The 16,771-nt window shown below is 38.2% G+C and overlaps 1 protein-coding gene across 1 annotated transcript in view; it reads right to left on the bottom strand.

Annotated features, from left to right (window-relative positions):
• PRICKLE1 (prickle planar cell polarity protein 1) overlaps positions 1-16,771 on the bottom strand; it is a 100,431-nt gene that overhangs the window by 82,626 nt on the left and 1,034 nt on the right. The window lies entirely within an intron of this gene.

The raw sequence follows: 16,771 nt of genomic DNA, 5'->3' as shown, positions 1-16,771 counted from the left end.
TCTGCAGCAAGGGAGATTTAGGTTAGATATTGGGGAAAACTTTCTAATTATATGGATAGCTAAGCACTGGAATGGACTTCCAAAAGAGGTTCTAGAATCCCCAACAATGGAAGTTTTTTAAAAACAGATTAGGCAAACACCAGTCGGGGATGGTCCGGGTATACTTACTTGGTCCTGCTTCAGCACAGAGGGCTGTACTGGATGACCTCTCAAGGTTTCTTCCAGCCTTATATTTCTATGAATTATTGTATAGTAAAGCCAACTTTAATTCACAGTAAAATAACAAATGCTGTGGAAAAAAAAATCTAAGTTTCTAAAGGACAATGGAACAGGAAAAAAACACTATAGAAGACAAGTGTGGTATCTTATCAACTAATAAAATTAGTGTCTGAAAGGAATGCAGATGTATTAGATCTGGAGGTGATATACCGCCTCATGGAAACTTGCTTGGGGAGGGGAAAAAAAAACCAAAAACTTAAAATTGGATTGGCTAAAAACACTGTCACAAGGATTGAAAGTTAACTGAAGAACAGGAAACGATTATGTACATCAAGATATCAAGTTGTTGGAAGGTGTCCCCTTTGGGGCACCCTGTTTTATAACACTTTTATTTAGTATCTGAATAAAGGAGTAAAAAGCACTCACTGAAGGAGCGAGGCCTAATGTTGCATATGAATCTAAAATGGAAAGAAACAGTAAGAGCAGAAAGGACAGAGATAGTACAAGGAATTTACAGAAGGTATGGGAAGGAAATAAATAGATTCAATCTAGAAAATGAAAGGTAATAGCACAGTGAGAAGATGGACCGCAGATCTGAAAGAAGTCCCATGGGCAACAGAGAAGAGGAAATTATAGAGGAGCGATTAATGAAATGACACGAAGAAAAAATACATTGTGATTTTTGGGATGCAGTTATTTTTTGTATTACCATTGTGCCTAGGACTCCCAGTCGTAGACCAGGACCCCCATGTGCTAGGCGCTGTACAAACACAGCTTACAACGTAAGTTTCTGTTGTATCACATCAGAGGCCAGGGAGAAAATAGTATTGCCATGCAGAGAAGAACAGACAATATTTAGGAGACTTCATACAGTTCTGAGTACCTTGGTAACACAAAGATCTCAACCACTTGGAAGAGAGGAGATAAGAGGAATACAAATCCCTACAAGCCTGGGTGGGGTGGTCTGGGATTTATTTAGAAGGAAAGGTTAAAAACAACTGAATAGGAATGGTTTAGTTAAACATTGTCTAAAAGGTAGTTTGTGTGTATGTGGGACAATGTTGACTATCTCCAAGTACTTGTGGTTTTAGTGTTTGGATGAATACCAGAAAGTGGTATAGACAGAGCAGTGGTTCTCAACCTACGGGTATGCAGCGGTCTTCCAGGAGGTACATGCCTGGTTTTAGAACAGGCTACATAAAAAACACTAGTGAAATCAGCACAAACTAAGATTTCATACACACAATGACTTGTTTATACTGCTCTATATACTATACACTGAAATGTAAGTACAATATTTATATTCCAACTGATTTATTTTATAATTAAATGGTAAAAATGAGAAAGTAAGCAACTTTTCAGTAATGGTGTGCTGTGAACATTCTTGTACTTATGTCTGATTTTGTAAGCAAATAGTTTTTAAGTTAGGTGAAACTTCCTGAAAGGGGTACAATAATCTAGAAAGGTTGAGAGTTACTGGTACAGAAAATGTTCATTGTGTAAAAAAAAAAGGGGGGGAAAGGATTTGTTTAAAATGGCACCTTTGCTTAGTTTCATCCTGTTCATGCTAAATATCCCTTTGTAAATTTTAGGAAATTTTTCCCAACATTCACCTTAACACTTGAGTGTAGAACACTTTCCGCAAGAGAACTGATGGAAATGCCATCACATGAGACATTTAAAACTAGATTGAACAAAGTACTTTCATAAAACGCCACATTACAAGATGAAGCAACTAGCCCAAGTGATTCAGTATTTTAGTTATCACATTTATACCCCCCAATCCTCCAGAGATACAAAGTTTATATAACAGCCAACATTTAACTTTTCACATTAATATAAACGTATTCAAGTAGAATATTAACTAAAACAGTACAGAATCACATAAGGATAAATATACCCAAGGAGATGCCTTCAAAACCTGGTTTGCCTGCTCAGCCTCAACCCAGGTTTTGAGAGTTTTGGTGAATTCTGCACATGAACCTTCCTACACACAGTCACATTTTTTCCCCCATATATTCTAAGCAGGTATTTTGTCCATGCATAACTCAGCAATGGCTGAACTACTTTTGTTCAAACTTGGGTTGTTTGGTATACAAGGATATCACAGTTCAGCGTTAGCTGCATCTTTGAACTCTTTCTAGTCTCTGAGTGCACCCTTTCATGTGACAAGCCCTGCACCTTCAACTGTCTCAGGGTGTAATCCTGGAATTTTCCCACTCTTAGACCAGGTCTCCTGGCTACAGTACCTTGTGAATCAATCATGATTACTCAGCAGGCCCAACTGGATTTAGTGCCTGCAAATCTTCCTTACAAAAATTGTGACTAGCAGGTTAATGATGATGCAAAACACCCTTTTCAAAACCAAGTATTGTTTAATCTTAACAGTAGAAACACAGCAAAGCATAAGTACAAAATGGTTTTTAAACACAGTAGGAATGCCTACACACATCTATACCTTACCTATAATCCTAAGTAGTCCTGTCCCCAGACAACCCAGTCTCTGAAGTCTGGCTTCCGATTAGCTCAAAACTAAGCTGTCTTCCCCTTTTAGAGAAGGTGTCCCTTTATAAGTCCAACCAAGTCCTTTTCTTTTTTCCTTTGTCTCTCTACCTTGGTTAAACTTGTTTGGGCAGCTCACTGTGGGGGGGGGGGGGGGGGGGGGGGAGGAGGGAGGGGTGTGTCGGCGGCGGGTGTGTGTGTCAGAGATAGACTTCAGAAGTACTTGGTTTTCTGCACTGTCTCAGATGTTTGTAGAGTAGAGTAGTTATCAAATCGTCTACGTTCCTGCATATGAATTAATCCCTTATAGTCACATAGTAAATACAACAAAAACAGATGGAACATAATATTCATCAATTATTACTTGCAGCTCCCATGTCCTTAAAGGATATCTAGGTAACAAGCCAACTTTGAAAGAAAAATTGGTTCAATAAATTTTAAGTAATGAGTTCCATACATACACAGTAGAATCTGCTTCCTCCTCTCCCCCTCTCTCTAATCTAAACCATATGAGAATCAGGGTTCAAATTTTTGGGGGGGAAAACCACTCCCAAACTCTGTCCACAACCCAAGCTTTATTCACCTGACGTGTCAAAATGAGATGCCACTCACAGCAAATTGTGCAGATGTTCAAAATACAACCAGATTTTCTCTGCTGGTCTCCTTAGTTTTGGTTCCCTCTCATTTAAGTTTGACTCACCCATAAGCAAGGCCAGATTAAGACATAGGCACAAGAGGCAATAACTAGAACAATAACCCGTATTTCACATTAATAGGCTGCCATCCTATCCTCCAAACCGATTTATTCTGCCAGGCTCTAAAGTTAAATTATTATAATTTTGGAGAAAGAAAGATTGAGTTTTGGTGGGTTTTTCTTTCTATTTCCCAATATGTCACTTCTATGTATTTAGACTGTAAACTCTTTGGGGCAGGGGTTGTTTTTACTGTTGTGCATAGTACAAGACCAAGCACTTTATTAGTACAAAACAAATAAAAATACACTCTCTCATGCGGTACCAATCTATGGTGGCCTCAGTTAATGCAAAGCTAGCATACTCATTTCTTGATTTTCACTGGATGGGAGTCGATAATGTTCCTCATAAGGATGTAGACCATTTTGTGAAATCACTGTGTGAAGGCATCCACCACATCAGCTTTGGAAGTGTGTGTAGGAAGGGGAGGACAGCTAGTACTGCTCTAGCGTCTCTGGCAGGCTGTCATGCTATACATGCAGTTTTCAAAATAATTCACATACTGTGTGTAACCAGTTGCATAAGCAGATCGGGCCTTGAAAAATCTAAGCTCACAACTGATGCCCTTGACTGGAGAAAATGATCAACAGTATCTGTTTAGATAGAAAATGCAGGTTCCACAAGGCTGAAATTTTCCCACTGAAAATGTCTATTTTGCCAAAATGTTGTTGATTTTTCCAAAGCACCGCTTCTCCTTGTCACAGAAGAACAGAAAAGCTCCAAGACTGTGGGTCCTCTTTCTGATATGCAAAAAAGTCCATGGCTCACTTGTGTTAAAAGTTTCTCTTCTCTCACCTGTACAGAGAAGCCCAGGAAAACACTTATGATTTGTGCAATATCTGTCTCAATACCCCACAGCCTACACATCTTCCTAAAGAGTTCAGGCCATTACAAAGCCTGGTTTTTACCCGATTCTGTTCCCACTGAAGACAAGGGCGAAACTTCCCAAACAAATATTACATTTACTAGTTTATGGGACTTACGGAACTCCCGTTAGACCTAAATTTAGACATGCTTAAACTCTGAAAAAGTATACTGGAAAAAATGTGTAGTCTATGCCATTTGTTTATGTTCATTATTGCTTATAAAAAGTGTTAATGTAAACTATATTTAGTCTGGGTTAGACTTTTTTTTGTGCCTCTCTGGCACAACTCTCTGCTACCTCTGAAGAGATTTAGGTTCAAAGATTGTCTTTTATTTCTCTCCCCACCAATGGGAACTGTTAAAAATGCCAGTGTCTCTTTCCAATTCCCCGGTCTCACATAACTGGCACTGCACTAAAAATAAGCAAGGTCATTCCAAGTTTAAGAGTGCCATCTAGTGTCTCCTTGTTCATATTTTTTGACTGAGGGGGACTCTTCATTAAACAGTAAAGCATGGTAAGTATTTTGCTTTGTTTTCTTGACAAAGCCATATATTCTGGATTTTGTAGCTCCATTTTCAAACAGACACAATCACTCTTGTTTTGCCTGTTATGACACTCAAGGGAAATTGATTGTACTGTGTGATGAAGTCTTGAAGAAAATGTCAACATACAAAGTCAATGTGGAAAGCTAGAGTTTATTAACTATGTAATTAAATTAAATACCTCATGCTGACTCCCTTAGTGTGACCTAATAGATAGATAAGCGAGAATCCTTCAGTGGAAAAAATGTGATCTAAGATCAACAGGCCTATATTGAAAATCAATAGTTACCCATTCCACTACCACAGGTCATGCTCACCTGATATCACAAATAAAACAGAGTCACTCCCTGAATAAAAAGACCTCTCAGGAAAAGCCAGGTTGCTGGAGGAAATTATACTTGCACATAGGACTTGTCATACTGGATCTGACCGATGGTCCACGTAGTCTAATATCGTATCTCTGACAGTGACGAGCACCTGATACATACAGGGAGGGTGCAAGAGATCATAGTATGGATAGGTGGGAAAATCTGTCCACCCCCATGAAGGTCTCATCTTAAAACCAGTTTCTAACTACTAGGGATAAATACTTACATGAAGTTTTTACATCTTTCCGATACTTAGCCACTAACTGTTATATCTCTAGATATTCTTGTTATCCAAACATATGGCCCGTGCATCTTTGACTGTTGCTAAATACTTGGCCTCAAGATCCTCCTGTGGGAATGAGTTCCAAAGTCTATGGATGTAGCAGGTGGCGTGCTGCTTTCCATGTCAGTCCTGAACTAATGTCCTGACACGGGTATAGAAACTGTTTGCTGTTGGAGGTGCTCTCTTTAGGATGAGGCAGAAAAAAATGGCTCTGACCATTTGTTGTGATGAAGGATTTCGTGGCTTTTTGCAGGAGCGGGAGTGGAGGCACAGTACGGCTGTGTTGCAGCTGCAGTACTTGTGTGGTAAGCCATGCTTAATTTGTAATAAAACAGGCACCGGGGCTCAAGCAATTAGGTTCCCGGGGCTCAAGTAATTTTTTTTACTTTCATAACTGACACGGCAAGCCTAGAAGTGTCAGGGTTATGAAGGTGCCGAGGCTCAGCCGTGGCAAGCTCTGGCGCAAAGTAAGCACTGGTGGTAAGTGACGTAATGCCTCTGTGATTTGATGGGATGCTTTTTGTGAAAGCTATTGAGCTTGCAGTATTGTCAGATTCTTTAGTTCTGGCTGGTGACTGATTTAAGATGAATTTTTAAGTTTTATTTTAATATTTTGCATCATTTTAGTCTGTGGCGTTTAGGTACGCTCAGACACATGCTTTATGGAGTTCATTCATTTATTAAATAAAGCATGTGGATGTTGGTAAACAGTTTTGGGTTCGTTTAGGATGAAGAGCACATACAGAAGGTATTATTTACAATGCAGGGCCGTGCAGCTCCAAAATTATTTGTTTACATCCTTGTTCAAGAGGTAGAGGTCAAACAAATATGCCGTCTTTATTATGGTAATTTAAAACAAAGTCTCCACTCCATTATACACCAAGATTTTTTTTTATCTAGTTAAGTAGCATATGCTTTCGGACAACCACGTAATAAAATACAGTCTGTTAGCTTTAGTTATAAGTTTTTAGCTGACATTTATTATGAAGCAAAAGAGACGTCAACTAGAAGTTTTAAGGGTCAGATTTTCAATCATCACCCCGCCATGCTACACCCACAAAACATGCATGGCATCTTTGAAAATGGGGCTCTAGGTGCAGAGGTACCCACAGCATCTGCTAACTGCAACAGGAGCTCTGGGTGCCCCGCCCCTGTGAATGTGTGTGGCACTGAAGTAGCTGACCAACTAAGTGGTCATTTTTAATATATATGCATAGTTAGCAGGCACACATTTAGGGTCATGTTTTCAAAACATCTAAGTTCAATGTCAAGAAAGCTTGAAATAATTCCAGAGAAACTAACGGGAATGATTCACTTCCTAAAAGACACCTTAGATCTTATTTCAGCCTCAAAATGGGCTCTGAATGCAGGCTTGCAGAAGTTCTTGGATTCTGCATCTGTTAAAGCTGCTCCCTGTTTGAAAGGAGTACTTTCTTCTAAGAAGAAACTGGTTTCAGCCTCTGTGCTGCCCACGAGCCCCCTTTCCTAGGGGCAAAATCTCATGTCACTCAGCCACATATGGGAAAATTACTTATTGAAATAGCAGCTGGGATTGAACTGAGCCCCCCATCATCTTAGTGTGTGTGGGGAGAGAGGTAGATTCTTCCTCTGGCTGCTTAGTAGTTAGGCAAGGCCTTAGAATAGATTTGTAATGGGCTATGCTGCCTGAAAGTGACATCTAACTGGCAAAGAGCCCTGAAATTGAGCTGTCTGGAAGAGACTGGATTTATGGGGCAAAGGTTCCCGCATCTCAAGTTATGACAAGGCAGGAAAGAAGACGGAGTCCCACTAACTGCAGGCAGGAACCATAGGCAATAGCAATTTTTATACAAACCATTCCCCAACTCCAGTCCCATCCATTTAATTCAAAATGCTGCTACCAAGTAGTCCATTGCTTCAGCCAGGTTATCCCCCTGTGCGTCACTTTACTGGCTGCACATCGTCGTTGCTTTCAAGGTCCTACCGTACAACATAGATCCCAGTCTACGTCTGGTTTCGTCTCCTTTCACATTACCTGCATCCAACTCCAACTACCTCAATATTCCCTCAGACATAAATGTGTAAGAATCTGGCCATTCTGTGCCTTATTTTAGGAGGCTCTTCCAAACTAAAAAAACAAAACAAAAAAGCCACACACCCTATCGGAGACTTAAGAATTCGTCTTAAGAAATCACTGCTAAAATATTACTTCCACAGCACTGATTTCACTACAAAAAAGTGAAACCTCACCTCTTAGCTATCAAGGTTTATATTTAAAGTGAGTAACCACTTAACCAAGTCTGCAACCTGTGTCCCTCCTCTTCCTGATAAAATCGTTATTCTCACTTGGCTGTCACATCATTTGGACTGTGAGCTATTTGGGGCAGGGACTTGTCTTCTGCGAAGCACCTAGTATACTTATGAGACCTGTAGAAACAAAATCTTAATGATAGCAAGCAGGAGGGGAAAACACCTCAGTCTCTAAACCAAGATACATTTTCAGTTTAAAAATAAAAAAACCCCCAAAACTACAAATCACAAACTCTTACGTGTGCCAGGCCCATCCCTTTCCTCGGTCACAACTACCCTCCAAAGGAGCCATCTGCAAGTTCTACTGCATGTACCGCAATGTATACAAATCATTCTAAGCAGCTGAACATCAGCAATACAGGCAGCTGAACATCAGCAAATAGTGATCAACAGTCAACAAATGAAGGCCTTTTCTACTATGAGGACTAGATGCCTAGGCACGAGGATTTTCCCTTGCACCACTAACCCTGTACCAGATATAGGTTAGAAAGTTACCTTCATATAGCTAGAGATGATTGTTGGAAATCCCAGAAACATGACGGCAGACTTCAGTTGTGTGACACCTAGGTGGGCACAGTGTTGGAAGTTTCCGAATGAGTTTCCTGCATTTCTAGTGTTTTGGTTTTTTTTAAAACTACCCATTCTATTAACAGATCCTCAGACCTTAGAAGTTTTTTGCTTGAGAAATACATAATATAATATCCAATTATACCTAACATCAATCTAGAGTCTAGACTATTTCAAAACAGAGTGAATGAGAAGATCCTGAATAATGTGCTATGGATTTTCTAGGTTTTGTATGTCAAATACTGTATTAGTTTTATGCTAATAAAATTAGATGCAATTCTGTATGTTGCCTCACATGCCATAGAGTCCCCTTGTAATTCGCCGCTTTAGAGAAAAAACTTTTCAAAGAAACCAGTAGATCTTCTCCAAGTTCAAACACCACAATCTGACTATTTTTATTATTTTTTGAATTGCAAAACAGGCAATCAAAGCAAAATGTCAGTTAGGTGAGGTGTACTGCCAGTTTTCAAAAACTAATAGCGAAGTTTGAATCTGCTATAGTGACTAATGAATGAGGTGACTGTTTTTAAACACACACATGAACAAGTCATAGTTTAGCATGAATAGTTTTTTATAGCACTGCTGTATAATCCCAGTCAGTGATTTGAGTGCTGATGCTCTATTAAGGTCATAGTTTACTGCCAAAGAGTACACAAATACCAGCATCAAGCAAAACTTGTAGCAATAGTGAGATTTTTGTAGATGTTCAGCAGTCACTTTTCTATGTTTAACTGCTCAGAGAGAGTTTCAAGATTAAAACAAGTTTTCCAATTATAGAAAAATCTATGTGAAATAAGAGCACAGCCAAACTTGTGAATGTAGAGAGACAGCTAACTCTGCAGCAGTTTTATTTGGGTAGAAATAGCTCTCCATTACTCCTGGCTCATATCAGTTTCAATATGGAACTGTAGGAGAAGAGAGCTAATAAAGCAACAGAAAGGGACGTAACATGCAGAGAGTTACAACGGCATCCATAGTTACTCCAGCATGAACTCAGAGATCCCCTCCTTTGGGACTTTGCACAGAAGGAAATGCAGTTGACTCTCTTTGCGGGACGAGATCCTAGCACAGTAACTACTTTAGCGGGTCTATATTGCAGTACTAGCTATTAATGTCTGAAACTGTTGTAGTACATACAATTGCTAGATTAACACCAAATTAAGTAATTATAATTGCTATTAACCTTTTTATATATACAGTAATGAAATATGCATGACAAATATGGAAACTAATATCAGCATAATAAAGTCATAGTACAGCATTAAACAGTTTTAGATTAACCATAAACACTTAAAAACAGTAACAGATGCCAGATTTTTCCTCTCACCCTGTTTTAAATGGCTCTACCATCACTGATTTCAGTGGAATTACTCCGATTTATGTCTTTGGAAGAGAAGAATCAAGCCGTGTGTGTTTAAAAGGAAACTGCAAATGTGATTCCCACTACAATGCAGAGGGAGAGTCAAAAGACAAGTCCATGAACTTCAAAACAGGCAGAGTACAAAAGTGAAGGCAGAGGAATAGACTCCAGTCAAAGTGTGAAAGATTTGAATAAGCCGTTTTGCCAAGCCCAAGTGTTCAAATTTCATGTGTCAGGCCCCAAAATTCATGGAATTAAAAAGATCATTACTTTAGAGCTCATAGTTTGGTTTTGGGGGAGGGGGGTTTTTGCCAGTAAGCCACCTCTCATTGTCATGCAGAGCTGGCAATGCTGGGCGTGACAGCTCAGATCTTTCAAGGGAAAGCTCTACCCCATAATGGCTCACTGCTTGATTAGACAGTATGAGATATTCTGAAATCTTTCAAGATTACCATTTTAGGGCACTAACACCAAATTGTCAGCCTTTCACCTATGAGCTCAAGGGTGAGTGAGCTCAAGTATGGCAGAGTCTAAATGAATTATGATCACAAAACTACTGCACAGATCAGAGCTACTGAGGCCTGTTTCACAGCTGAGTGCCTCCATTTGTATACTGGTGAAACTCCACTGAAGTCAATGTAGTTACTACAGCAGTGTACAAGTGTAGTAGCTCACTAGCGAATCTGGCTCCTGGTTTCTGCTTTAGAGATTCAGAATTGGGGTTTATATGATAAGATTGTTAGTTAGGAACGAGGTGTACCAACAGAGCTACACGAAAGAGGTTGCATTATCTTTACTAGCATTGTACCTTGCTTTTGCTAGAGCCATTTTTTTAAGCTCATGAAAACAAATCAACTCCCAGTCCTCCTCACTATTATTTCGTAGCTATATAGGATTCTTCCTTTGGTTAATGAGTAGGACGCATTACAGATGCCACTGGAGTTCTGTATCCCCAAGTCCCACTGATGGCATGCATATATATGGTGCTTTTCACTTCTAGGGCCTGATCCCACAAGGCACTACTGAATGCCATCAGTGGTTCGGGGTTCACTATAGGAAGTACATGGGCCCAATCCTTCGAGGTGCTTTCTTACTCCCCACAAGGGGCATGGCATTGCTTAGATTAAGTAAACACCCAATCATTCAGTTCATTGTCTGCAAATTTAGTAAGTGCTGAGCATACTATTATCTTCCTTCATATTTTTTCAGAAAAACCTAATCTATATACATAAATCATCTGATGATATCACTGCTTGCTGTTCAACATCCATCCAGGCAGAGCACCATTTTTTCTTCAACTAGTATTTCACAGTAGATGCCCACTCTGATCCAAATCTGCACTGGGTGGCTGAGGGTAGGAAGAGCAAGGCAATGTACTGGTTAATATCTTTAAAAGCTGAAGGTAAAGTATGTTTCCAGTACCTCAGTATAGAGGAAAGTCTGGTTTACTTTCAACACATTTGGCAGCACTTGAGGACATTTTGTTGGCTATTAGCCTGCCAAGCTGTTTAAGCTTATAGAAGGAGCACAAAGGAACGTATATGATGAATTCTGTTAAATATAAACATATCCTCTGTATATTTTATTCCTCCTTCCACATACACAGAGCGCTAAATCACTTCAGTCCTAGGATAAATGGGAACTCAATATTTATCACTTAGATTCTTTCTCTAGGTTTTGCAAACAAGACAGAGGGCTCTCACAATGAAGTTATCTGTATGATCATTATGATGAACAAAGCATCAGAGAGCACTTCAAAATTCTTATGAAACACATATATCCTTCTACAATAAACATCTGAGATTCACTAATAAGATTCCAAACCAAACTTTATCCCCGGTTAGCAATTTGTATATGCACACAGACTCACTCTAGGACAGGACATATTTATTAGTCATTTTCACAAAAAGTAATTTTCTTTCTTAGCATATATATATTTTTAATTAGTTTTGATAAATATCCCAATTTCTGAAGTTTATACTCTTACTAGAAAGAAAGAAAGACTCTTCAGAGGATCAAATTTCTTTCTATCTTAACTGAACGTGGGTTAATCGCAAGTATATAGAATGCATGCACTTTTGAGATGCAAAATTACTGAGTTTCTATGGGGATTAAAATGCTGTGTTTGAGTGCAGGAAAAAAAAATCCCCCAAAAATTTCTGTAGAGGTTGCTTTCAATGTAGCCTGCTCCTTTTTACTATGTACGTGAAAAAAAATCAGATTTTATTGTGGTTAAATGAGCTGACCTATACATGAAAGTTTTTTAAAAGCTTTCAATTTATACCATATGTATTTGTGTCACTACTGCATCGGGCCATGGACGGGAGCAGCTGTCTGACTAGCTAGTGTGCTCAGCTGGTAGGGAGAGACTGTGTGGGTAGGCTAATCTCTCACTGAGGTAGTGCTATCTCTTTCACAAAAGGACTTAATTAATGTAAAGATTATATCAGGGTGTAATGGATAAAGCTGCAGAATTATAGTGTTAGTGTCAAAGGAAATTTGTGCTCCTGTTACAAAACATCTCTACAAGACTCCTCCACAAACAGATAAAATATTTCACACTTTCTCATGGAAAAGATTAAAAATAGCTTCTGTGATATGGGTCATTTTCAAGATTCAATTGCAAAGGTTAGTGGATTTTTTCAAGTTTCTGACTGAAATTAAAAAGTTACAAAAAACATTTACTAAAAATAATAGTGGCCGTCTTCAGAACAAAAGGAAGTGTCCTAATGCGAGGACAGGTAGGCGTAAGAATCCCAGGTCATTTGACAAAGTTGTAGATGGCGTGTTCAGAATTCCTTGTTACTGTATTCTAAACACCTACAGTTAATGACTAGCTGTACTTAGAACATCTTGGGATATGAAGACAATAATGCAATAAGTATTCCTTTCTAAAAGTTAATTTTTGTAGAGGGACTTTAACATATCGTATCTTTCAACTGATATTCTTCTTTTAAAAACCAAACCAGAAGTGCACTTGGATTTGGAAGGTGATAGTCACAGAAACCAAGCCCTGATACCATGTAATATTGTGGCTACTTGATGCAAGATTATAAAAACAACAACATTGAAAAAGGTGGTTATAAAAACATCACAAGAAACCAAACAGCCTTTATTTAAATTAAAATTAATCATAATCTGATTCTTGGAAAGCACTTGGAAATGCTTTTTGGCATTCAGTTGCTTCATGCCGCCAATACTGTGTGTAATTGGAAACATTTCATACAAAATTGTTACTAAAGTCAAAGACCATAACTGTGAGCTATGGGATCTATGCTTCAGATAAAAGGACAGCTGAATAAAACAGTTATGCATGGAAGGTGCTTATAGGTATATGTCTGCAGTACTTTTATCAGCTTATTGCCAATTCTTCAGGCTTAGAGAGCAAGAGGAAGAGAGAAGCACACAAAGCGGCAAGAGCAATAAATCAAAATTCAGACACAAATCTTAGACAGGACTACATGACTTCAGTACCAGAACAATTGAAATAACACAGCGCCACCTTTTGTTGATGTGTAAGCTACTGGAAATGAAAGACTTGTCTTCAACAGTGTCTACCACAGGTTCACTGGTAAGAAAAACACTCACCGCTTGATTGGTCAGTTCTTTTTCAGTATCATTCTGAACAGGCATTTTGGTAATGTTTAAAAATCAAATGGACCCTTATAGGCAGAGTTCTAAGAAGAGGTAAATGACAGTTGCTTGCTAGTTTACATAAGTATTTTAAAATGTCTGTGTTGGCTCATGCCTCCGTCTCTTGAGATTTTTAATTCATCGTGTATATTTTAAAATTCTCCTTAAAGAAATATAACCTTTGAAAAGGCTAATCAAGTCATGCTGAGCAATTATTCCATTTTTCTAGGGGCTAAAGAAAAGAGAATTTAATGTGTTTAGAGTGAAACCTAAACAAGCAAACAATATAAAGACACAGGACGAATTATTACAGTTCCCTGGAGAATTTTTTTTCCAATAACTAGAAATATCCTTTGACAATGGACCAGCAACAAAAGAACTCTGGAAAAATTGTGTCATTTTGGCAAAGAATGAAGTGATCTGATTAGTCTGTCTTGGTATCTCTGCCAGAAATGTCATGACATCAGTGTGCTATAACTTGTAAAACATGTTTCTTCCCACCATGCCTCAGTCAGAAGGTGGGGGAAGGGAGAAAGTTGACCCAGAGTTACGGTTCTCTCCCTCAAAGCTGGTCCTTTCCATTATAAGTCCTCAGTCCTACAAACACTTATGCATGCAAGTAAGAGCTACTCACCTGTGTGTGTTTCCAGTAGCTGGGCCTAAGAATGCATGGTTTATAATTACAATGTACTAGCTCAAATTTAACTCTGAATTGTTATAAAACAATTGTTTCTTCTATGAAAGTTATACATTCAAGATATAAGAAAGGCATAAGATCATTATGTATCCTGCTCACAAACATGGGAAATATATTGTGTGTTGCTATTCTTAACCTTAGGCAACACTTGACCACAGAATGATTCTCTGAAATATTTATTATTGAAATATAAAGGAGCAATGCTCTGGAGAATGTTTTTACGAGCCTATAGGCAGAGGCTGCGATGTCTTTACCTGTAGGCCTCATAAATTAAAACTCCAAGACAACAGTGGTCAAAAATATTTTTTCATACTTTTAAAGAGTTGCAAAAAATTAACTCAATCCCTGTACATATATTATGGCTCTGGTTGCCTGGATACCATGTCTAGTGAATTCTTGTGTTTATTTGATGTTGGTCTGTTTATCTGTTCTGTATTAAGGGGTTTGTATAGCATCCATCATCACCATATTATGTAAAGTCTATGCTATTGGGAAAATACCTTAATCTTTTAATCTTGATCCAATACATCAGGAAAGGGTCAAGCCAATAACTCGCAAAGACATAATAAGAACTAACTCCACACAAGTTTATCCTATGGCAGTTGCAGTGTTTCAGTGGAAAATGGTTACAGAGTAAAATCCATCTGATTTTCATATGCCAATTAAATGAACAATGCCAAATTCATTTAAGCTCTTACTAGAAACATAGGGGAAGACAGACCAAACTCCTGAGATTATGAGAAGTTAGGTCATTAGTGTGCCAAGTCATTCCTCAGACATCTTTTTTACATATATATTATGAAACTTTAGAGTATAACAGCAACCACCACCTATTCTCTTCAAAATATTTACAATTTTCTTCTCTGCAAAACTTTATCTGGAAGGCAAATATTCTAAATCACTTTTATTCAGTATTATAATTAACTAATCTACTAAAAAAGATAAACTTTCCAGCACACAAACTGTTCTTTGACAAACATTGAACTACATCCTTTATGATACTCATATGGAGAACGGACTTTTTAAATGAGGGGAATCAATAAAATTCTTGTATTTGTGCCTGAAAAATCCATGTACAGTTCACAGTGTTTTACTTTTAAGTTGACTGGAATTTTCTAACCATTTCCTAGCTTTTCTAAACATTAGAATCTTGTCTTGTTTATGCAGACTTCACCTGGCTTTAAAAAATATTCTAAATCAAAACAGTTTTTTTTTAAACAATTACCTTTTTCAGAGTCATCAGACTACAGGATATTAGGGAAAAACAGACTCCCCCGTTGCTTTTACCCACATCTGACTCCAATCTTAATAGTTCAGCTATTAACCCTGTAAGGGCTTCCCTCCCCCACCCACCAGCTGAAGTTAAAATTTTTATCTGGTGACCAGGCTGACTCAGTACAGCATCCTTTATTATACAAACAATGGCTCCATACATCCTTGATTATAAAACATGATAAACTCTTTTAGCTCATCTTGGCTTTTGCTGCTAGAATTGATAGACATTCTGAGTTTTCCAGAGGCAAGAAAAGTTGCTAATTAAAAGTCATAGTTTTCAGCTACATGTCAAAGCATGGAAAAATTTAACTTGGAGTAATGTTAGCTGTTTATTTTTGACACGTTTTAGTTTTAACATGTAGGGAAATAGGCATCGTTAACCTTTAAATCCTCTATGTAAACATTTCTAGGAGAGCTTGTAAAATATCCCCCACTGAGTTTCCTGACTTTCCAGTTGATAGCATTTAGAGACACTGGTTCTAGCAGTGCTTTATTTTGCTTTCTTTAGACCCCAGCTGGGGTACAATGACAGATTCCTGTCCAAGACCAGACCCAGGCACCCTAAGCTGAGACCAGATTGAAGGCACACTGAAATGAACCCAACCAGACAGCAAGATAAGTGGTTGCTGTTTATGTTTAAAATCCCCTGGTGGGAGTAAATATTGTTTGAGAGAAAAGGCTTGACAAATATTCATCACCTCTTCGGAGCTCTATTAATTGAGGCAGAATATTTAGCTTAAATTGGTGCTGCATTTTAGATGTCTCTCTCTAGGTGTCACAAGATTTCACCCCCCCCATGGAAGAGTCTGAAAGCAGACATATTGCTGAGGATATCCAAACAAGGTTGCTCTCTCCCATGGGACTGGAATACACTCATGATAATAGAAGAGAACTGAAACATTGACACTTAGTTGAGGATAATAGAGAAAGCAAAGGCTTAGTGGAAAAAAACCAGTTGTCACCCAAGTGACAGGCAACAGCTGAGCTCACACATCTGGAGCCTGAGTCAGGCAAACACTCTGAAACTCGCATCCATCTATAGTCTTGGGTGCTATAAAGAGAGATGGAACTCTCCCTGTACATATTTACAAAATAAACTAACATAATTAAAACATATAACATATATATATATATATATATATATATATATATATATATATAGGGATTACAGCAGTGGTTATATATATTTCTATACTGTCTCTTACAAAAATGTATTAATGCATGAAGATAAAATGTAAGCACAACCCTGTCTTTGATGTACAACTAAATGAATTAATAAACGATAAACCACAGAGATACTTTGATATAAATAACCTCAGATAAAATCCTAATGTTCTGTTCCCTTTAGCTTCACAGCTTTTTGTTGTTGGTTTTGGTTTTTTTGTTTGTTTTTCTTTTTTGGGGGGGGGAGGGGGAGAA

This window comes from Emydura macquarii, unplaced genomic scaffold (assembly GCF_026122565.2).
Source record: "Emydura macquarii macquarii isolate MOO-44397 ecotype Brisbane River unplaced genomic scaffold, CSIRO-AGI_Emac_v2 contig_2636, whole genome shotgun sequence".
NCBI classification, from domain to species: Eukaryota; Metazoa; Chordata; order Testudines; family Chelidae; genus Emydura; species Emydura macquarii.
Note: the sequence above shows the minus strand (reverse complement) of the source record. Positions and strands in the feature narration are given on the sequence as shown.